The sequence below is a fragment of the Aegilops tauschii genome, chromosome 2 (assembly GCF_002575655.3).
Source record: "Aegilops tauschii subsp. strangulata cultivar AL8/78 chromosome 2, Aet v6.0, whole genome shotgun sequence".
NCBI classification, from domain to species: domain Eukaryota; kingdom Viridiplantae; phylum Streptophyta; class Magnoliopsida; order Poales; family Poaceae; genus Aegilops; species Aegilops tauschii.
Genome location: NC_053036.3, coordinates 650,866,678 through 650,891,762, shown reverse-complemented (window position 1 = coordinate 650,891,762; position 25,085 = coordinate 650,866,678). Strand labels below are relative to the sequence as shown.

The following is a 25,085-nucleotide window of genomic DNA, read 5'->3' as shown; positions in this document are numbered from 1 at the left end:
CACACAGGTGGCTGGCGGGTGTCAGTTTCTCCAAATTTAGTTGAACCGAGTGTGGCTACGCCCGGTCCTTGTGAAGGTTAAAACAGCACTAACTTGACGAACTATCGTTGTGGTTTTGATGCGTAGGTAAGAACGGTTCTTGCTCAGCCCGTAGCAGCCACGTAAAACTTGTAACAACAAAGTAGAGGACGTCTAACTTGTTTTTGCAGGGCATGTTGTGATGTGATATGCTGAAGACATGATGCTATATTTTATTGTATGAGATGATCATGTTTTATAACGGAGTTATCGGCAACTGGCAGGAGCCATATGGCTGTCGCTTTATTGTATGCAATGCAATCGCCCTGTAATTGCTTTACTTTATCACTAAGCAGTAGCGATAGTCGTAGAAGCAATAGTTGGCGAGACGACAACGATGCTATGATGGAGATCAAGGTGTCGCGCCGGTGACGATGGTGATCATGATGGTGCTTCGGAGATGGAGATCACAAGCACAAGATGATGATGGCCATATCATATCACTTATATTGATTGCATGTGATGTTTATCCTTTATGCAGCTTATTTTGCTTTGATTGACGGTAGCATTATAAGATGATCTCTCACTAAATTTCAAGGTATAAGTGTTCTCCCTGAGTATGCACCGTTGCCAAAGTTCGTCGTGCCGAGACACCACGTGATGATCGGGTGTGATAAGCTCAACGTTCATCTACAACGGGTGCAAGCCAGTTTTGCACACGCAGAATACTCGGGTTAAACTTGACGAGCCTAGCATATGCAGATATGGCCTCGGAACACTGAGACGGAAAGGTCGAGCGTGAATCATATAGTAGATATGATCAACATAGTGATGTTCACCATTGAAAACTACTCCATTTCACGTGATGATCGGTTATGGTTTAGTTGATTTGGATCACGTGATCACTTAGATGATTGGAGGGATGTCTATCTAAGTGGGAGTTCTTAAGTAATATGATTAATTGAACTTAAATTTATCATGAACTTAGTACCTGATAGTATTTTGCTTGTCTATGTTGTTGTAGATAGATGACCCGTGCTGTTGTTCCGTTGAATTTTAATGCGTTCCTTGAGAAAGCAAAGTTGAAATATGATGGTAGCAATTACACGGACTGGGTCCGTAACTTGAGGATTATCCTCATTGCTGCACAGAAGAATTACGTCCTGGAAGGACCGCTAGGTGCCAAACCTGCTGCAGGAGCAACACCAGATGTTATGAACGTCTGGCAGAGCAAAGCTGATGACTACTCGATAGTTCAGTGTGCCATGCTTTACGGCTTAGAACCGAGACTTCAACGACATTTTGAACGTCATGGAGTATATGAGATGTTCCATGAGTTGAAGTTAATATTTCAAGCAAATGCCCGTATTGAGAGATATGAAGTTTCCAATAAGTTCTACAACTGCAAGATGGAGGAGAATAGTTCTGTCAGTGAGTATATACTCAGAATATCTGGGTATAACAATCACTTAATTCAACTGGGAGTTAATCTTCCGGATGATAGTGTTATTGACAGAATTCTTCAATCACTGCCACCAAGCTACAAGAGCTTCGTGATGAACTATAACATGCAAGGGATGGATAAGACGATTCCTGAGCTCTTCGCAATGCTAAAGGCTGCGGAGGTAGAAATCAACAAGGAGCATCAAGTGTTGATGGTCAACAAGACCACCAGTTTCAAGAAAAAGGGCAAAGGGAAGAAGAAGGGGAACTTCAAGAAGAACGGCAAACAAGTTGCCGTTCAGGAGAAGAAACCCAAGTCTGGACCCAAGCCTGAGACTGAGTGCTTCTACTGCAAGCAAACTGGTCACTGGAAGCGGAACTGCCCCAAGTATTTGGCGGATAAGAAGGATGGCAAGGTGAACAAAGGTATATGTGATATACAATGTTTTATTGATGTGTACCTTACTAGAGCTCGCAGTAGCACCTGGGTATTTGATATTGGTTCTGTTGCTAATATTTGCAACTCGAAACAGGGACTACGGATTAAGCGAAGACTGGCTAAGGACGAGGTGACGATGCGCGTGAGAAATGGTTTCAAAGTCGATGTGATCGCCGTCGGCATGCTACCTCTACATCTACCTTCGGGATTAGTTTTAGACCTAAATAATTGTTATTTGGTGCCAGCGTTGAGCATGAACATTATATCTGGATCTTGTTTGATGCGAGACGGTTATTCATTTAAATCTGAGAATAATGGTTGTTCTATTTATATGAGTAATATCTTTTATGGTCATGCACCCTTGAAGAGTGGTCTATTTGTGTTAAATCTCGATAGTAGTGACACACATATTCATAATGTTGAATCCAAAAGATGCAGAGTTGATAATGATAGTGCAACTTATTTGTGGCACTGCCGTTTGGGTCATATTGGTGTAAAGCGCATGAAGAAACTCCATACTGATGGACTTTTGGAATCACTTGATTATGAATCACTTGGTACTTGCGAACCATGCCTCATGGGCAAGATGACTAAAACGCCGTTCTCCGGAACAATGGAGCGAGCAACAGATTTATTAGAAATCATACATACTGATGTATGTGGTCCAATGAATATTGAGGCTCGCGGCGGGTATTGTTATTTTCTCACCTTCACAAATGATTTGAGTAGATATGGGTATATCTACTTAATGAAACATAAGTCTGAAACATTTGAAAAGTTCAAAGAATTTCAGAGTGAAGTGGAAAATCATCACAACAAGAAAATAAAGTTTCTACGATCTGATCGTGGAGGAGAATATTTGAGTTACGAGTTTGGTCTACATTTGAAACAATGTGGAATAGTTTCGCAACTCACGCCACCCGGAACACCACAGCGTAATGGTGTGTCCGAACGTCGTAATCGTACTTTACTAGATATGGTGCGATGTATGATGTCTCTTACTGATTTACCGCTATCGTTTTGGGGTTATGCTTTAGAGACGGCTGCATTCACGTTAAACAGGGCACCATCGAAATCCGTTGAGACGACGCCTTATGAACTGTGGTTTGGCAAGAAACCAAAGTTTTCATTTCTTAAAGTTTGGGGCTGCGATGCTTATGTGAAAAAGCTTCAACCTGACAAGCTCGAACCCAAGTCGGAGAAATGTGTCTTCATAGGATACCCAAAAGAAACGGTTGGATACACCTTCTATCACAGATCCGAAGGCATGACTTTTGTTGCTAAGAATGGATCCTTTCTAGAGAAGGAGTTTCTCTCGAAAGAAGTGAGTGGGAGGAAAGTAGAACTTGATGAGGTAACTGTACCTGCTCCCTTATTGGAAAGTAGTTCATCACAGAAACCGGTTCCTGTGACATCTACACCAATTAGTGAGGAAGCTAATGATGATGATCATGAAACTTTAGATCAAGTTACTACCGAACCTCGTAGGTCAACCAGAGTAAGATCCGCGCCAGAGTGGTACGATAATCCTGTTCTGGAGGTCATGTTACTAGACCATGACGAACCTACGAACTATGAGGAAGCGATGATGGGCCCAGATTCCGCAAAATGGCTTGAGGCCATGAAATCCGAGATGGGATCCATGTATGAGAACAAAGTGTGGACTTTGGTTGACTTGCCCGATGATCGGCAAGCCATCGAGAATAAATGGATCTTCAAGATGAAGACAGACGCTAACGGTAATGTTATTGTCTACAAAGCTCGACTTGTTGCGAAAGGTTTTCGACAAGTTCAAGGAGTTGACTATGATGAGACCTTCTCACCCGTAGCGATGCTTAAGTCAGTCCGAATCATGTTAGCTATTGCCGCATTTTATGATTATGAAATTTGGCAAATGGATGTAAAGACTGCATTCCTGAATGGATTTCTGGAAGAAGAGTTGTATATGATGCAACCTGAAGGTTTTATCGATCCAAAGGGTGCTAACAAAGTGTGCAAGCTCCAGTGATCCATTTATGAACTGGTGCAAGCCTCTCGGAGTTGGAATAAATGTTTTGATAGTGTGATCAAAGCATATGGTTTTATACAGACTTTTGGAGAAGCCTGTATTTACAAGAAAGTGAGTGGGAGCTCTGTAGCATTTCTAATCTTATATTTGGATGACATATTGTTGATTGGAAATGATATAGAATTTCTAGATAGCATAAAAGGATACTTGAATAAGAGTTTTTCAATGAAAGACCTCGGTGAAGCTGCTTACATATTGGGCATCAAGATCTATAGAGATAGATTAAGACGCTTAATTGGACTTTCACAAAGCACATACCTTGACAAAGTTTTGAAGAAGTTCAAAATGGATCAGGCAAAGAAAGGGTTATTGCCTGTATTACAAGGTGTGAAGTTGAGTAAGACTCAATGTCCGACCACTGCAGAAGATAGAGAGAAAATGAAAGATGTTCCCTATGCTTCAGCCATAGGCTGTATTATGTATGCAATGCTGTGTACCAGACCTGATGTGTGCCTTGCTATTAGTTTAGCAGGGAGGTACCAAAGTAATCCAGGAGTGGATCACTAGACAACGGTCAAGAACATCCTGAAATACCTGAAAAGGACTAAGGATATGTTTCTCGTTTATGGAGGTGACAAAGAGCTCATCGTAAATGGTTACGTTGATGCAAGCTTTGACACTGATCCGGACGATTCTAAATCGCAAACCGGATACGTATTTATATTGAAGGTGGAGCTGTTAGTTGGAGCAGTTCTAAACAAAGCGTCGTGGCGGGATCTACGTGTGAAGCGGAATACATAGTTGCTTCGGAAGCAGAAAATGAAGGAGTCTAGATGAAGGAGTTCATATCCGATCTAGGTGTCATACCTAGTGCATCGGGTCCAATGAAAATCTTTTGTGACAATACTGGTGCAATTGCCTTGGCAAAGGAATCCAGATATCACAAGAGAACCAAGCACATCAAGAGACGCTTCAACTCCATTCGGGATCAAGTCCAGGTGGGAGACATAGAGATTTGCAAGATACATGCGGATCTGAATGTTGCAGACCCGTTGACTAAGCCTCTTCCACGAGCAAAACATGATCAGCACCAAGGCTCCATGGGTGTTAGAATCATTACTGTGTAATCTAGATTATTGAATCTAGTGCAAGTGGGAGACTGAAGGAAATATGCCCTAGAGGCAATAATAAAGTTATTATTTATTTCCTTATATCATGATAGATGTTTATTATTCATGCTAGAATTGTATTAACCAGAAACATGATACACGTGTGAATACATAGACAAACAGAGTGTCACTAGTATGCCTCTACTTGACTAGCTCGTTAATTAAAGATGGTTATGTTTCCTAACCATAGACATGAGTTGTCATTTGATTAACGGGATCACATCATTAGGAGAATGATGTGATTGACTTGACCCATTCCGTTAGCTTAGCACTTGATCGTTTAGTATGTTGCTATTGCTTTCTTCATGACTTATACATGTTCCTATGACTATGAGATTATGCAACTCCCGTTTACCGGAGGAACACTTTGTGTGCTACCAAACATCACAACATAACTGGGTGATTATAAAGGTGCTCTATAGGTGTCTCCGAAGGTACTTGTTGAGTTGGCGTATTTCGAGATTAGGATTTGTCACTCGGATTGTCGGAGAGGTATCTCTCGGCCCACTCGGTAATACACATCACTATAAGCCTTGCAAGCATTGTAACTAATGAGTTAGTTGCGGAATGATGCATTACGAAACAAGTAAAGAGACTTGCCGGTAACGAGATTGAACTAGGTATTGAGATACCGACGATCGAATCTCGGGCAAGTAACATACCGATGACAAAGGGAACAAATGTATGTTGTTATGCGGTTTGACCGATAAAGATCTTCGTAGAATATGTGGGAGCCAATATGAGCATCCAGGTTCCGCTATTGGTTATTGACCGGAGACGTGTCTCGGTCATGTCTACATAGTTCTCGAACCCGTAGGGTCCGCACGCTTAAAGTTCGGTGACGATCGGTATTATGAGTTTTTGTGTTTTGATGTACCGAAGGTAGTTCGGAGTCCCTATAGGATCGAAAGTATGTCTAGAGGGGGGGTGATTAGACTACTTGACCAAATAAAAATCTAGCCTTTTCCCAATTTTAGTTCTTGGCAGATTTTAGCAACTTAGCACAAGTCAAGCAATCAACCTACACATGCAATTCTAAGAGTATAGCAGCGGAATGTAAAACTATTGCATATGAAGGTAAAGGGATGAGTTTGAGGGAGCAAACGCAATGTTGACACGGAGATTTTTTTATCCGTGGTTCCGATAGGTGGTGCTATCGTACATCCACGTTGATGGAGACTTCAACCCACGAAGGGTAACAGTTGCGCGAGTCCACGGAGGGCTCCACCCACGAAGGGTCCACGAAGAAGCAACCTTGTCTATCCCACCATGGTCGTCGCCCACGAATGACTTGCCTCACGAAGTAGGCAATCTCCTTGCCCTTACAAGCTCCTTGGTTCAGCTCCACAATCTTGTCGGAGGCTCCCAAGTGACACCTAGCCAATCTAGGAGACACCACTCTCCAAGAAGTAACAAATGGTGTGTTGATGATGAACTCCTTGCTCTTGTGCTTCAAATGATAGTCTCCCCAACACTCAACTCTCTCTCATAGGATTGGATTTGGTGGAAAGAAGATTTGAGTGGAAAGCAACTTGGGGAAGGCTAGAGATCAAGATTTATGTGGTTGGAATGGAATATCTTGACCTCAACACAAGTGTAGGTGGTTCTCTCTCAGAAAATATGTGTTGGAAGTGTAGGCATGTTCTGATGGCTCTCTCCACGAATGAAGAGTGGGTGGAGGGGTATATATAGCCTCCACACAAAATCTAACCGTTACACACAAATCACCAAACTCGGTGGGACCGATTCAGAGAACTCGGTCAGACCGATTTGGTTCATAATGTGACCGTTAGGTGTTTCGGTGGGACCGATATCATTAGGGTTAGGGCATAACGTAATCTCGGTGAGACCGATTTTGGTAAAAGACTAACAGAGAGTTGGTCAGGCAAACTCGGTGGGACCGATATCATTAGGGTTAGGGCATAACATAATCTCGGTGAGACCGATTACACAAACTCGGTGAGACCGATTTTGGTAAAAGACTAACAGAGAGTTGGTCAGGCAAACTCGGTGGGACCGATTCGCTCATCTCGGTTGGACGGAAACGTTATGAAAAGGAAACCGAGTGTTTGCATTGCAATCTCGGTGGGACCGATCGCTCATCTCGGTTTGACCGAAATGTTACAAAGGGAAACAGAGAGATTACAATCACATCTCGGTGAGACCGAGATCCCTATCGGTGAGACCGAAAAGACTAGGGTTTCTGGCAGTGGCTATGTCAACTGAACTCGGTGGCACCGGATAGAAAGAATCGGTGGGGCCGAGTTGGACTTGTGGTTTGGGACATATGTGGATATGAGAAAGTAGTGGAGGGTTTTGGAGCATATCACTAAGCACTTTGAGCAAGCACCTCATTAAGCAACACCTCATCCCTTCTTAATAGTATTGGCTTTTCATATAGACTCAATGTGAGCTTGGATCACTAAAATAGAAAATGTAGAGTCTTGTGCTTTGAGCTTGAGCCAATCTTTTGTCCTTAGCATTTTGAAGGGTCCACTTTCTAATCCATGCCATGCCAATCATTGAGCTTTCCTAAAATATTTATATTGAAATAGCATTAGCTCAATGAGCTATATGTTGTTAGGAATTACCAAAACCACCCAGGGATTGTTGCACTTTCAATCTCCCCCTTTTTGGTAATTGATGACAACATATAGATCAAAGCCTCGACAAATGATAAATAGTATCGAAAAAACATTGTCGCTTTGAGAAGTATGTGATAAGCAAGAGCTCCCCCTAAATTTGTGCATTATTTAAAATTTGCTTTTGAATGTAAATGCACAATCGATTAGGATCATGGGTTACTCTTTCATGTCACATACATCTTGGTGGAGCGCTCAAAATGATAGAAGTTAAAGCACGCACTCATCACCAAAACAAGTGAGTGATCATCTAGGATATAAGAGATAATATCATCCAACAAGCATTAAGGGTAGCATATGATCAAACACATGATCAAACAAGTATCTCACAAGGACATAAAGTAGCTCACACAAGCACACAATAAAGTTTCAAACCAAACCAAATAAGTGCAAAGAGAGATAAAAAGTAACACTCTCTCTCTCGAAGCCTATGATCTATACATTTTTCTCCCCCTTTGGCAACAAGTTACCAAAAAGTTCAAAAATGCATAGTGCTAAACGACTCCCAGGCTTGATCTTCGGGAGGTGGTGTTGAGAGAACTCCAAGGACGAAGGCTTCAGATGAAGTAGCTGGAGCTGGTGGAGTAGCTGCTGGAGGTGGAACTGGAGCTGTAGCTGCCGGTGCTGATGCTGTGGCTCTAGTGTCTGTCACTGGCACTGCAGCAAATCTCTGTCCTCTGGGCACTCTGGCAAAAGCATCTGTGGTAGACTTTCCCTTATTCTCCTCTGCTTCCTCCTGAAGTTGCTCAACTACAGTTTGGATCCCTGTCACCTTGACATCAAGGTCATAGAATTTTGTTTCAATAATCCTTTCCAAGCTCTCTTGGTTCTTGGTCAGGGTGGCCAGGCCCTTCTCAATCCTCAGGGTGGATTGGATCAGATATCCAAGCTGGTCTTTCTTGCTCTTCAAGAATACCTGAGATGCCTCCTCTGCTGTTGGCATCTTTGCAGCCTTCTCTGCCTTAGCCTTCTTTCTCTTTTCATGTGCTTGAGCTGAAGATGGTTCATTCTCATCCATCACAACAATGTTATCTTCAAATTCAGGATAGATGGGCAGGTGCTCCTTGTCCAAAAGATATGTGCATGTGCCCATCTTTGAGTTGATGAGCTCCTGAATGTGTGGGGCATACCCACAACTTCTCTTCTGATCAGCTGCAGTCCTCTTGATTGTTTCCACAATCAGGCTCATAACTTCGAACTTCTGTGGGACATCAAATATGTGCAGCAAGTTTATAGCATGTCCTCTGATCATCTTGTGATCACCTGACTTGGGTAGAAGTGTGTGCCTTATGATCCAGTTGATTGTAGGCAGACCAGACAACAAGTAATGGATAGATCCAAACTTATGTGTTGCCAAAGCAGCATCTGGGATCTCCTTGTACATGTTAGCCATAGTGTTGTGGTCTTTCTTCTTCTCTGAATAAATGTCCAAGTCATCCTCATGTTCCTCAGGAGCATTTATAAGCTTGGCCCACTCATCAACTGTAGATTGGTACCTAGTACCCTCAGACATCCACACTATCCTTCCATCTGGATAGAAGTGGGCAGTGGAGTAAAACTGCATGATGAGCTCATCATTCCACTTGGTGAGCTTCTGGGCGACAAAGGTATCAACTCCACATGCCTTGAAGCTATCAAGCACTCCAGGGAAGTGATCCTCATTCTCCTTGATGAATTCCTAGTCAACCCATCTCATATCACACACAATGGGCTTCTTGTCAAGCAAAATTATCTCATAGAAGTCCTGCTGTTCCTTAGTCTGAAACCTGTAGTCCACAGTAGTTCTTCTCCTGACAGCATATGGATCAGATTGTCTCCATAGTCTCAATCCTGCATCCTTCCTAATTTTCATGTTCTCTGCAGTTGGGTGTGCATCAGTGTGGTCAGGGATCTTGGGCTTCAGCTTTCTCAACACAACAGAATCATCATCTTCTTCTTCAGCAGCTTGAGGCACTGGGGCCTTGTTCTTCTCTTCAGCAGGGATATTCCTAGTGCTCCTCTTGGGTTTTGGCTTTGGAGCTGGAGCAGCAGCCTTGGGAGTAGGTTTGCGCTTTGATGGAGCAGCCCCTGATTTGATTGCATCTCCCATAAGCTTTTGAGGTTTGGGTGCTGGTGCAGCATCCTCTTCCTCTTCCTCTTCTTCTGAATCTCTCCTCATTGAGGGCTTGCCAAGAACTTTGGTAGTAGTGGTTCTGGCCCTCTTCTTCTTACCATCACCTGCTGCTTCACCATCATCTGATTCAATGGTAAACTTCATGGTTTCTCCTGTGGCAACTTTCCTTGGCTTTGACATTGGCTGTCTTCTTGCTGGCAGCTTAGTTTTCATACACTACAAGAAATAGGTCAACTAGTGACCTTCTGTCAGTGACCCTGGAAGAATTGGTCATAGATCTATGACCATTTCAGACCAATTGGTCAAAAGCTGTTCGGGGGGCTCCAAACCCTAAACTATAACGACCATTTTGGTCAGAAAGGTCGTAATTTCCTTACACGAACTAGTCATAAAGCAGATAGCACTGGTCCGCTGCCTTATTTCTAGCTGATCACGACCAATATAGATGGTCATAACCTTGTAAATTGTGGTGGGTTGATATGACTAGGCGCCACCTCATCAGTTTTGCCTGTGTCATGTCCATGTGGCAATTTTTGCCCCAGGTTGTGAAGCAACCTATATTTCTGTCATTTCCAAAATTCCCAAAAAAATCTCATAAATTCTTTGGGTCATATCTTTGTCAAATATGTAAAAAACCTTCCTTGCCTAGTTCAAAAATAATTCAACAATATTCATTTTCCTATTTTGTTCAGACAACACTTTGTGAAGGAAGTACCACTTTGGCATGGCCAAATAGTATCCATTTTCTACAGTGCTTTCCTATGCCCAAATAAATATCCTCCACCAAACGCAAGCACAATCCATTCATTATTTTGAGCCCAGCTTCAACATTCGTATATATGTCCAGTGTGGTACTTTGCAAAGCAAGTACCACCTACGCTCCTCCTTTTGAGATGAAAATTTGTGAAGACGGTCTTCTTAGTAACTGATCATCCTCAGCCAAAACTCACGCCCATTAGCCATGTACATTTCCCGTACCGCTAATCAAACACTTGGCTGCTAATTCATGTTTGAGCATCGATTGGTCTCCTCGTGAGAATCTTATGTTGTAATTTTCTTCCTAGCACCTACCTGGGGAGTGCCCAACCCACTAGACATGCCTAGGCCGCCCAGAACACATGGCAACGCCACGGTCACGCGGTGACCACGCGACGGGCATGCGAGTTTACGCGCTCTAGAGTTGGGGCCCTCGGCCACCGCCCAAACCTCGACGTATCTCCACCAAACCATGTATTTATGATTAAATAGATACTTACGTAACTAGAAATAATTTTTTCAAAAAAATATATAGCAAACTATGAGGCAGCTGCACTTCAAATTTGACCCGCTTCCAACTGAATCGGCGGAAATTTGTCTTTTTCACGAGAGGTGGATCAAAACTTTTTACACCCAACCATTTTGTCAATTGTGCATTAAATATGTCCTAGTATTTTATAAAATTGATTTGGTCCAATTTTGCAACAATTATTTGGGAGGTCCTTCAAAAAAACCTCCTTTTGGGCACTCGAAAAATGGAAAATGGTTTTTTCGTCCAAAGAAAATGAAAACTTCCTTAGGCAACATTGTTTGCCATTCCAATATGCACCCTTGTGCACAATATGAGATCATTTAAACAAACTATGCCATGAATGTGGCCATAAGATTGATCATTTGGCTTGAAAGCGATTGATCTCCACACGTGATAGCTCGTTTCTGAGAACACTTTTTTAAAATAATTGCTGTATTACAAGTTTGTTATTTTTCCTGGGAACTTGGCCACATATAATGGCACAATGCGAAGGTTTCCCAATTTTTTGATTTTTTTTGAATTTTTTATGCCCGTTTCAGAATGCGGTCAAAACGGCGGGAATGACCGTTCCTAGCTAGTGTTTGAATCTTGGAATTTTTTTGGTGTTTCTCTGATTAAATAGATACTTATGTACCTAGAAATGATTTTTGGAAAAAATAAAGAGCAAACTACAAGGCAGCTACAGTTCAAATTTGACCCGCTTCCAACTGAATCGGCGGAAATTTGTCTTTTTCACGAGAGGTGGATAAAAACTTTTTACACCCAACCATTTGGTCAATTGTGCATTAAACATGGCCTAGTGTTTTAGAAAAATGATTTGGTCCGTTTTTGCAACAATTATTTGGTAGTTCCTTCACAAAAAAACCTCATTTCGGGCACTCGAAAAATGGAAAATGAATTTTCCGTGCAAAGAAAATGAAAACTCCCTTAGGCAACATTGTTTGGAATTTCAAGATGCACCCTAGTGCACAATATGAGATCATTTGAACAAACTATGCCATGAATATGGCCATAAGATTGATCATTTGGCTTGAAAGCCATGAATCTTCACGCATGATAGCTCGTTTCTGAGAACACTTTTTTAAAATAATTATCATAGTACAAGTTTATTATTTTTCCTGGTAACTTGGCCACATATAATGACACAATGCGAAGGTTTTCCAACTTTTTGATTTTTTTTGAATTTTTAATGCCCGTTTCAAAATGTGATCAAAACGGCGGACTTGACCGTTCCTAGCTAGTGGTTGAATCTTGGAGGTGTTTCTGTGATTAAATAGATACTTATGTACCTAGAAATGATTTTTGGAAAAAATAAAGAGCAAACTACGAGGTAGCTACGGTTCAAATTTGACCCGCTTCCTGCTGAATCGGCGGGAATTTGTCTTTTTCACGAGAGGTGGATCAAAACTTTTTACACCCAACCATTTGATCAATTGGGCATAAAATATGTCCTAGTATTTTAGAAAATTGATTTGGTACAATTTTGCAACAAATATATGGTAGGTCCTTCACAAAAAAACCTCATTTCGGGCACTCGAAAAATGGAAAATGAATTTTCCGTGCAAAGACAATGAAAACTCCCTTAGGCAACATTGTTTGGAATTCCAAGATGCACCCTTGTGCACAATATGAGATCATTTGAACAAACTATGCCATGAATATGGCCATAAGATTGATCATTTGGCTTGAAAGCCATGAATCTTCACGAATGATAGCTCGTTTCTCAGAACACTTTTTTAAAATAATTATCTTAGTACAATTTTATTATTTTTCTGGTAACTTGGCCAGATATAATGACACAATGCGAAGGTTTTCCAATTTTTGATTTTTTTTGAATTTTTTATGCCCGTTTCAAAATGCGGTCAAAACGGCGGGCTTGACCGTTCCTAGCTAGTTGTTGAATCTTGGAGACCTTTTGATTTTTCTCTGATTAAATAGATACTTATGCACCTAGAAATGATTTTTGGAAAAAATAAAGAGCAAACTACGAGGTAGCTACAGTTCAAATTTGACCCGCTTCCTACTGAATCGACGGAAATTTGTCTTTTTCACAAGAGGTGGATAAAAGCTTTTGACACCCAACCATTTGGTCAATTGTGCATTAAATATGGCCTAATATTTTAGAAAAATAATTTGGTCCAATTTTGCAACAAATATTTGGTAGGCCCTTCACAATTAAACCCATTTTGGGCACTCAGAAAAATGGAAAATTGAGTTTTCGTTCAAAGAAAATGAAAACTTCCTTAGGCAATATTGTTTGGCATTCGAAGATGCACTCTTGTGCACAATATGAGATCAATATTTATTTTTTAATGTGAAAAAGTAGAAGAAAAACAAAAGAAAAAACACAATTATATGTGCTCTATTCCCATTGGTGGAATTCGTTGTCACACGGATCGATGACATGGCGCCCATCCATCCATCCATCTCTCCATACCACATCCATCCATCCATCCATTTATGTACAGAAAAAAAATGAAAAAGAAAACCCCACCCGCATCCACCTACCCAAACCCTACCCAGATCCCATCGATCCCCTCCTCCCATCGCACCCCTCCTCCCCCCATCTCCTCGCCGCCGCCATCGACGGTGCTCCCCTCGATCCCTCCCACCGCCGTCTCCCTCCCTCCGATCGAGCTCCCCCTCCCCTCTCCCTCCCACCCCTCGAAGCTCCCGCATCCCACCGCCGCGCACCGTGCTCCTCTGCAGCTTCTGCAGCGATGCAGCCGCCGCTGACTACTCTCCTTCCCCCTTCCTCCAGCACTACTCTCCAACCTCGCCTCTCGCTTTGCCGCCCCGCGCCCCGCGCTCGCCGGGGCCCCGTAGCGCCGCTCAGTCCCTCACGCTCGGGCCCAACGAGGTCGTGCACGCGCTCACCGGCACACCCGTCTTCACCTTCTGCAACTCCAGCAACGCGTTTGTGCTCGTCTCCGACCCCGCCACTGGTCTCCACTCCCTCGGCCTCCTCTGCTTCTGCTCCGAGGACGCCGACGCCCTCCTCTTCGTCCGAGTTCGCCGGAACCACGACGGCCGGCGCGCCCGTGCGTGAGGAGACGACGACGACCCCGACAAGCCATGCAGGGCCAGCAAGAAGGCCGCCGCCCCAGCAACAGCAGCAGCAGTACCCCCAAGGTATCGCGCACGCGCGCGCCCCGATCCCATCCCCTCCCGATTTGTAAATTGCTTGGTCCCGATCTGACTAATGCGTCGCTGCAACGTTCTGTCAGGGACGAGACAACCGGCGCCCACCAGGATCTCCGCCGCTGCATCTTGGTAATGATCGCGTGAGAAAGCACCGCATGTGGGCGGCTGCATCTGAGGCTGAGGAATTTGGTTCGAGGTGAGCGGGGAATGGCTCAAGCCTAGAAGGGATCTGATGCGCCACTGTAGACATACGAACACAGGAGGGGGGGTCCAGATTTGCCGTTTGCCAGATTCGCGCTCGTGCCATAGGTTGCCGGCGAAGTACCTCTGCCTGTTCAGGTGCTGGATTGTAGTTCAGAGCCCTTCCCCAATCTCCGTTTTTCCTCTTTGCTTAAAAGTGTTAAATGCTAATCATTGGCTTGCTGGGATAGACGCACTGCTCGTCCAAACCAATTATCATCTTCTACCTCCTAGTAGTAGTACAAAAATTATAAGGAAATTTACTTAGTTACCGACTGCTACTCACCCAAATACCTACTTTAAAAGTAACTCTGTGCATGCAGTTGGTAACTGCTTAGACATTTTACTAGGAGGCAATAAGAAGATCGAATAGCTAGTACGGGGCGGGGTGGGAGACTGGTGCATGCAGTCGGCAATGGATTTAATTTTGTTACTTTTTCTTCAAGGGGTTTTAATTACTAGGAGGTGGTTGGTTCTATCGAGCAGTGCATTTGGATTAGCACATATTACGCTGCTGCTCCACATGACTATATGAATTCGTCCATCTGCAGTGTTGTATGGATTAGCATATTAGCTGCTGCTCGACATGACTATATGAATTCGTCCATCTGCAGTGTTGTCTGAATGTAAATTTAGTGCCTAGTTCAGTTTGGAGTATGTTAATTTAGATGATCACATGTTGAACTAGAGAAATAGAAATGACCATCCCAATTCTGAATTCATAAAAAGGAGTAGCTGCAGAATAAAAATGCTCATCCCAACTCTGAATTAATAAAATGATATCCTATATTAATGTTTCTACCGAGTAAATATCACCATTTGGCATGAAATGTTGCTACAGAGTGAAGATGCAGAATTTCTGTTTGTTCAGGCAGCTGCTTTATTATATAAAATGCACTAGATACTTATGATTTCTTTTATGATCTTGTGGATGGTCTAGAGCAAAAACAAAGTTGCATATGATTTCTAGGTACTAGTAGTCTAATTGTATTCGAGATGCGATACACTGAAGGTTAATTATACATATCCACACAGCAAGTATACATCATTGTACTATACATTTCACATGTGTCCTATCTTTGAAGCTCTACAATATTCATGTGTATACAATAATTTATCGAATGAGGCACTATGATTCTGAATTTTTAGATTGTTAGCTCTGGCTTCATAAGCAAACTTATGTGAATATACTTTGCAGAATCATTGTTCAGCCTCTTTGTTTATGTGGGGTTCTTATTCATTTGATTTCGTCCTCCTGGCAGGCATCTTTCGTACATTTAGCAACAATGGTGAATTCGAGTGGATGATGGAAGGCCTCAGTTTGGGGCCAAGAAAAGGCGTGGACGAGGCCATTTCTGCAAGGTCTTTCTCGATCAGTTGAAATATTTGGTTTTCCATGACTTGGACTATTGGGGCAGACTTATCAAGTCATTGCTCTTTATGTTATGTTATACCACCTGCATATGCATGCTCTAGCTTCTAGGTAGTAGAAGAATTGACATGTGGGATGCAAGTCCAAGCTTGATATTGTAAATGTTACTCCCACCTATCAAGTTGGACTACTCGGGTGTCAAGTTGGTGTTGTACTGTAGTCTGTAGTATGCACCTGCATATGCACCTACATGTGTAGTCAGTAACTAGTGCTACTGCTTGAACTCAAAATTTCTTTTACAAAGAATAAAAAGATGAGCATTTCTCCAGCCAATGTCTGCAGTAGTTGCTGCTGTGTAATCATCGGCTGGACCTATGCATTTCATGAAAATTTGCAATGATGTTTGTTGCCTAAGAAACTAGCGAATTATAGAGGCCTGAGATTCTTCTTTTGTTGTACTTGTACATGTAGCAGTGTTCATGGCACTATGACCTAAAGCAATCAGTCGGCCAATTGCAGTCTTGGCATGCTCTGTTGCTCTCCTAGTTGTTAACCTATGTGTAGTAGTACGTAGGAATAGAGGTATGCTAAATCTCGCATTTTCAAGTATGTTGTGTTGCTGTGACTGCTCTCAGTTTAATAATTTTAACTCTTCTGGCATTTTCAAGTATGCACAGTGTATTAGTGTATCATCATCTATGTTATATGTTTCCGCCACGGAATCAACGAAATGTTCCTGCAATAAGATGTATTTATTTGGACGAAGTATCTGCTTTCCCTGACATAATATGTTCATGTTCACGACAGGCCGTCTGCAAATTGCTGGATGCAACATCGATGTAGCTCTGATCCAGAACCTAGTTCTTGGATGCAACACGCATTGTCCTGCACTGGTATAGCCCCGGTCATACCATAATATGTTAGTGCTCAGTCATGTATGCATCTCCATGTTTCAAGCCTGGCATACTTGATAGGATCAATACTTATTAACTACTCATATGTGCTTGTAGAGAAGAATACAATTATTATTTAACCAGTCCAGATTTTTAACATTTGATGTGCTTCCAAGGGACAAAGATCTCTACTCTTCTATATAATCCACACTTTGTTCTGGAAGCAAGTCAGTTGTACCATGCTGTTACATCACAACAAGGTGTCATTTGATGTACTGTTGCTGTTGATGCTCCCTAGAGTCTAGATGTAGATGTACTGCTGCTGTTGATGCTCTAGCTGTAGCCTGTACTATTGTTGTTTTGCTACTGTAGTGTTAGTTTCGCTGCTACTAGCTATTGGCTGCTACTAGTTAGTACTTAGTAGTTACTGCTAGCAGTGCTAGTAGTTGCTGCCCCTTCTATTGCTTGTGCAATTATGCTAGTAGCCAGTAGACGTTCATTGCATGACCTGCACTAGTAGCTAGTAGATGTGCTGGTACATGTACGCTAGTATTGTTGGTGTGTTGAATGTCTTAGTAGAACATCATCAGGTTGATGTGTTGTAGTCAAGTTTTGGAAGTTTTGCCATGCCATGCTTAGTGTTTACTGAACTGAGGTATTTGGGCATTTATGTGTAATTTTTATTCTCTTGAATGGATATTTCTTTATTGGCAATCATTTAACTTCCAATGTGTCTTACTTATAATTTATGCAGATCAGGATCTAATTTTGTTGAGGTGGCTGCTGTTGTGACCATGATCAGAAGAAGCCTGGAGATGTGCACAATAGTTTTAGTTGATGTTGCCACCATGTTTTGGTGCATGTGTATTTCTTTTTGATTGTATGCACACTTGATGGATCGTGCGGACGTGTATGTGCTGTTGTGAGCTTCATTGAGTGATTTCTGGATTTGATCATTTAATTATGAGAATTATTGATTGTTTGCTGTTGAAATGTGTAAAAGAAATCTGTGAATGAAAAGGCTGAATGTTCTATTGAATCGAATAATATTTGGGCTCTAAAAAGGCTATGGCCCAAACAACAGTGGATTGGAATATTGCGCATTTATGAAAAAAGGTATGAAAAGGCTTAATTAAATGGACTATGAAATGGATGAGGCCTAGAAATAAAAAGGCTGAATTGTTGGGCTTGGCCCATGAAGCCGATCAAAAATTGATAGAAAAAATTAATAAAAAGGCTGAATTAGTGGGCTCGGCCCATGTAAGGCGTCGAATCGGACCGGGCTGAATCTTGTCAGTGACCTTTTCAATTGGTCGCAATTTTGCCACATCAGATTGCCACGTCGGATCCGACGTGGCCTGGGCAGACAGCTAGTGACCAAAACAAAAGGTCATGGGTTCAACGACCTTCTGTTTTGGTCGTAAACGTCTACGACCTTCTCACAGAGAAGGTCGCTAATTTCAGTTTACGATCGCCAGCTTTTGACCTTCTGTTTTTGGTCACAAAAAGGTCGCAAATGAAAAACTATGACCTTTCAGCGGCCAATAGTGAGGGTCACAAGTTGACATATTTCTTGTAGTGATACCAGGCTTTGTTGCAGTTGTGCCATACTCTTTCTTTAGCACCTTCTTCTTTGAAGTGGCTTCATCTTCAACTGCCACATAATCTTCATCTTCAGAGTCAGAATTCCTCTTCTTCCTTGCCCTGGTGGCAGCCTTTGGCAGATTGCTGGGAGTGCTCCTGCTGCCATCATCATAACTGCTGGAGGGATCTGAACCCTCACTCAACTGCACATGTTGCTCAGGCCTGTTCTGACTATCACTTTGATCAGACATCTCTGCAAATTCTCTGACAGCAGACCCTGTGAATAGGTTATAGATGAGGTAGAGTAGATGATCATCACAAAGTACAGGAGTTTTGCAAAATAGATGACTTAAAAAAGCTAGTTTTAGTTCTTCATAGAAAGCATTTCGGATCTACCGATTTGTAAACTCGGTGATACCGAAGCAGCTTTTGGAACCTAAACTGGTGAACTCGGTCAGACCGAGTCACAGTTCGGTGGTACCGAGACTGCTAGGGTTTCATAGAGAATCGAACTCGCTCACACCGATTTGCAATTTTCGGTCAGACCGAAAACGCGTGTGCTCTGGCCTAAGCCAAAATCGGTGAGACCGGTTTCTACAACTCAGTCGGTCCGAGATGAATTCGGCGGAGACCTAACCCTAAATTTTCAAATCAAAACTAATCTACGGGATGTTTTCGCTAGACAGGATGATTTCAATCGTGGCAAGAATCATGGCAAAGCAATGTACTAAGAATCAGAGTTAAGGATTAGCACAATGATCAAGTTCGTACCCTAGTTCGGCGACGAACTTGCTACGGCGGCAACAGCGGTGAAGATTTCCGTTGACGGCGGCGGAGACCAGCGGCGGGAGGGCGCTGGCGATGAGAGGACGATCCGGAGACCCGAAGAGGCAGAGCAGGTTATGCGCGGGCGAGAGGGTTCAGAAAAATTTCCAAAATTTGGCCCGTCGGTATATATAACCTGACCCTGTCGTTGTGACCGAGTGGAACGACTCGGTGGCACCGAGATGCAAAACTGCAAGCAGTTACTGCAACTCGGTGTGACCGAAAGGTTCTAATCGGTTGCACCAAGATTGAAAACCCTAGATCAACTTAGTGATCTCGGTAGGACCGAAGGGGATGAATCGGTCAGACCGAGATGCACAAAGAGGTTTTGGAGGTTTAAGTCTATGACGAATCGGGAACTCCGAGTGCTCCTCACACAGAGTGGTTCGAATCTGACTTGATCAAACTTTGTGATGTAGCATGAATAGAGTTTGAGACGAGAAAAGCATAGATGGCTAGAGGGAGTTCTTAGGCATTCTTGTCCATCCATTTGGCAAAAGAGAAAAAGCCAAACATTCAAAACAACAAATGGATGTCCTCGAATGAGTGAAATATGCAACCAACATGCTCACACAATAAAATGGCAAATGAAATATGTGACAAAGCATGCACAAACACTCTAGCATCTATCAAGCAATTTGGCGATGACTAGGTCATCTATATATGAGTATATTGACTTAGGAGTTAAATGAGAACATTTGATCATAGGTCATACTCATCGTTTAAGCACAAGTGGGGTTACCACTTTTACATAAAGCATTGTTGTGTTCACACCATTAGAGTTGCTTTAGCTCAATTGATTAGAGTAAAGCTCCCCCTAGATGTGATATCCCCCCTAAGAGGGATGAACTAACCTTGGGTTTTGTCGAAGATGACTTCATGTAGGTGTTGAAGATGTAGATGCTCGATGTTGATGTAGATCATTCGGAGCAATCCTTTGGAGTGAGTTGCACTTTCAATACCTACACGGGTTAGTCCCACAAGGAACAAACAAGGATATCCATAGACATAGAGTGACGCATACACAAGATGATGTCCATGAAAGCATTGGGTTACCTTGTCCCTTGTCTTACCAACACGAGGGTTTGTGACTCCTTGAACTAGTGCAAGATATGGAGGTTGTTTGCACTTGTTCTCGCCAAAATGATAAGAGTGTAGTATGTTGGCGGAGTCACCCTCAAGAACTCTCTAGTTCTTCTTCTTCTGGATACACACCATATTGATGGGAATCCTTACAGTTGTAGTTGTACTTGATGAAGTAGAACTTGATGTAGTCTTTGGAACCCACTTGACCAAGGCCTTAGGTGCTTCTTCAAATGCATCAATTTCCTCTTAAAGCTTGTCCTTGCCTTTTTTCTTGTGGTCTTGTGGTGGAAGATCATCTTGAGCTTGTGTCCCTTTGAAAGAAGTAGGATCATACTTCTCTTGTTGAGGAACAAACTTCGTCTTGGGGTATTGATCTTCTTCCCACTCAACTCCATTGGCATTGAACTTTCGTTCAAAACCAACACCTTGATTCTTCCGGTGTCTTCCTTGCTTGCGTACAATTTCCTCAAATTGCTTACTTACGGCAAGGCTCTTGTTAACAACTTTCTCTATAATTCCCTTCAATAAGCTATTTTCTTGCTCAAGTGTAACTTGGCTAAGAGAATCATTAGTGGAATCAAGAGAACTACTAGAAGCAACAACATTGGATTTAGCATGATTGTTGTTACTACTAGATGAAGCATCTTTCTTGTTCTTGTTGCTAGATTTAACTTGTGGCATGTAAATAGACAAGAGTAAACGCTTGGCAATGTAAGAAGAACTTTTCTTGCGAAGATCATCATTGATTGCCTTTAAAAACTCATTCTCTTGCTCAAGGTTGAGCTTTTCAAAGCGTAGCTTATCATGAGTCTTTAAAAGTTCTCGATGATTTTCCAAGGTAGTTTCATGAGCTAACTTAAGAGTGTTTAGTTCTTTAGTTAGACGCTCAATCTCCTTCTTATCATCGTCATTCGTTTTATCTTGATTAGCATGATTAATTGACGTCTCATCATAGTTTTCATCACTAGAGTTGTCAACAAGTAAATCATCATCACCTAGCAAATCATCTTCATCACTATTGAAATCAACATACTCGGGATGTGTTACCTTTGGACCTTTGGCCATGAAGCATCTTCCAATTCCTTCATTTGGTGAGTCAAATATGTCGTAGGAGTTGTTTGACACAAGTGCTAGACCGGCAACACCTTCATCTTGAGTATATTCGGAGTCGGAGTGATAACTTCTTTCGGAGTGATTGTCGGAGTCGGAGCCGGATACCCATTCACCAACATGAGCTTGATGTCTTCTTTTTGTGTAGCTCCTTGATGACTTTTCTTTCCTTTCTGAGTCCTTGCTTCTCCGAGAGGGTTTTCGTTCATAACGATCATCTCTACTCCTCCTTTCTCTTCTACTTTCTTCTTTTGGGAGAATCTTCTCTTCTTTTGTAGGGGGCCGCACACTCATTTGAGTAGTGTCCGGGTCTTCCACAATTGTAGCAATTTCGCTCACGACTAGAAGATCTTTTGTCATTGTAGGACATAGACTTGGAACTTCTTTCTTTGCTTCTACTCTTGTAGAACTTGTTGAAATTCTTCACCATTAGATTCAATTCTTCATTGAAGGTTTGTTTCTCACTTGATGATGTGGGAGCATCACACGAGGCTTTGTAAGCACCACTTGACTTATTGTGAAGCTCTTCCTTATCCTTGAGTGACATCTCATGAGCAACAATTCTTCCAATGACTTCCATTGGCTTGAGATCTTTGTAATTGGGCATCATTTGGATCAATGTGCACACGGTATCATATTTTCCATCAAAGGCTCTTAGGATCTTCTTGATGATGAATTTGTCGGTCATCTCTTCACTTCCTAAGCCGGCAATCTCATTTGTGATGAGAGCAAGCCTACAGTACATTTCGGCGACACCTTCACCATCCTTCATTTTGAACTTGTCAAGTTGACTTTGAAGCACATCCAACTTGGATTCCTTGAAGGAGTCGGTACCTTCGTGCATATCAATCAAAGTATCCCAAATTTCCTTTGCATTCTCAAGACGGCTGATTTTGTTGAATTCTTCGGGGCACAATCCGTTGAAGAGAATATCACAAGCTTGAGCATTGTATTGTAGCATCTTCAACTCTTCCGCGGTAGCTTCACGGTTTGGTTCCCTCCCATCAAAGAATTCACCTTGCAAGCCAATACACACAATAGCCCAAACGGCGGGGTTATGTCCAAGAATATGCATTTTCATCTTATGCTTCCAACTAGCAAAATTTGTACCATCAAAGTAAGGACCTCTACGGTGGTAATTTCCCTCGCTAGACGCCATACTCTCCTAGGTTGTGAAACCAAGACTATGACCACCAAAAGCTATGGAAATCGTAGCAAATGGAGACCAAAGCTCTGATACCACTTGTAGGATCGAAAGTATGTCTAGAGGGGGGGTGATTAGACTACTTGACCAAATAAAAATCTAGCCTTTTCCCAATTTTAGTTCTTGGCAGATTTTAGCAACTTAGCACAAGTCAAGCAATCAACCTACACATGCAATTCTAAGAGTATAGCAGCGGAATGTAAAACAATTGCGTATGAAGGTAAAGGGATGAGTTTGAGTGAGCAAACGCAAAGTTGACATGGAGATTTTTTTATCCGTGGTTCCGGTAGGTGGTGCTATCGTACATCCACGTTGATGGAGACTTCAACCCACGAAGGGTAACGGTTGCGCGAGTCCACGGAGGGCTCCACCCATGAAGGGTCCACGAAGAAGCAACCTTGTCTATCCCACCATGGCCGTCGCCCACGAAGGACTTGCCTCACTAGGGTAGATCTTCACGAAGTAGGCGGTCTCCTTGCCCTTACAAACTCCTTGGTTCAACTCCACAATCTTGTCGGAGTCTCCCAAGTGACACCTAGCCAATCTAGGAGACACCACTCTCCAAGAAGTAACAAATGGTGTGTTGATGATGAACTCCTTGCTCTTGTGCTTCAAATGATAGTCTCCCCAACACTCAACTCTCTCTCTCTCATAGGATTGGATTTGGTAGAAAGAAGATTTGAGTGGAAAGCAACTTGGCGAAGGCTAGAGATCAAGATTTATGTGGTTGGAATGGAATATCTTGACCTCAACACAAGTGTAGGTGGTTCTCTCTCAGAAAATATGTGTTGGAAGTGTAGGCATGTTCTGATGGCTCTCTCCACGAATGAAGAGTGTGTGGAGGGCTATATATAGCCTCCACACAAAATCCAGATATCAGATATCACAAGAGAACCAAGAACATCAAGAGACGCTTCAACTCCATCCAGGATCAAGTCCAGGTGGGAGACATAGAGATTTGCAAGATACATGCGGATTTGAATGTTGCAGGCCCGTTGACTAAGCCTCTTCCACGAGCAAAACATGATTAGCACCAAGGCTCCATGGGTGTTAGAATCATTACTGTGTAATCTAGATTATTGAATCTAGTGCAAGTGGGAGACTGAAGGAAATATGCACTAGAAGCAATAATAAAGTTATTATTTATTTCCTTATATCTTGATAAATGTTTATTATTCATGCTAGAATTGTATTAACCAGAAACATGATACATGTGTGAATACATAGACAAACAGAGTGTCACTAGTATGCCTCTACTTGACTAGCTCATTAATTAAAGATGGTTATGTTTCCTAACCATAGACATGAGTTGTCATTTGATTAACGGGATCACATCATTAGGAGAATGATGTGATTGACTTGACCCATTCCGTTAGCTTAGCACTTGATCGTTTAGTATGTTGCTATTGTTTTCTTCATGACTTATACATGTTCCTATGACTATGAGATTATGCAACTCCCGTTTACCGGAGGAACACTTTGTGTGCTACCAAACGTCACAACGTAACTGGGTGATTATAAAGGTGCTCTACAGGTGTCTCCGAAGGTACTTGTTGAGTTGGCGTATTTCGAGATTAGGATTTGTCACTCCGATTGTCGGAGAGGTATCTCTGGGCCCACTCGGTAATACACATCACTATAAGCCTTGCAAGCATTGTAACTAATGAGTTAGTTACGGAATGATGTATTACGGAACGAGTAAAGAGACTTGCCAGCAACGAGATTGAACTAGGTATTGAGATACCGACAATCGAATCTCGAGCAAGTAACATACCGATGACAAAGGGAACAAACGTATGGCGTATGCGGTTTGACCGATAAAGATCTTCGTAGAATATGTGGGAGCCAATATGAGCATCCAGGTTCCTCTATTGGTTATTGACCGGAGACGTGTCTCGGTCATGTCTACATAGTTCTCGAACCCGTAGGGTCCGCACGCTTAAAGTTCGGTGACGATCGGTATTATGAGTTTTTGTGTTTTGATGTACTGAAGGTAGTTCGGAGTCCCTGTAGGATCGGAAGTATGTCTAGAGGGGGGGTGATTATACTACTTGACCAAATAAAAATCTAGCCTTTTCCCAATTTTAGTTCTTGGCAGATTTTAGCAACTTAGCACAAGTCAAGCAATCAACCTACACCGTGGTTCCAATAGGTGGTGCTATCGTACATCCACATTGATGGAGACTTTAACCCACGAAGGGTAACGGTTGCGCGAGTCCACGGAGGGCTCCACCCATGAAGGGTCCACGAAGAAGCAACCTTGTCTATCCCACCATGGCCGTCGCCCACGAAGGACTTGCCTCATTAGGGTAGATCTTCACGAAGTAGGCGATCTCCTTGCCCTTACAAACTCCTTGGTTCAACTCCACAATCTTGTCGGAGGCTCCCAAGTGACACCTAGCCAATCTAGGAGACGCCACTCTCCAAGAAGTAACAAATGGTGTGTTGATGATGAACTCCTTGCTCTTGTGCTTCAAATGATAGTCTCCCCAACACTCAACTCCCTC

General features: G+C 42.5%; 1 long non-coding RNA gene across 1 annotated transcript; it reads left to right on the top strand.

Annotated features, from left to right (window-relative positions):
- Positions 1 to 13,631: 13,631 nt before the first annotated feature.
- Positions 13,632 to 17,816, top strand: LOC120973925 (uncharacterized). The gene is made up of 5 exons (XR_005769608.3): positions 13,632 to 14,252; positions 14,348 to 14,603; positions 15,767 to 15,866; positions 16,684 to 16,769; positions 17,524 to 17,816. It is a non-coding gene; the product is annotated as an uncharacterized lncRNA (long non-coding RNA).
- The last annotated feature ends 7,269 nt before the right edge of the window (positions 17,817 to 25,085 follow it).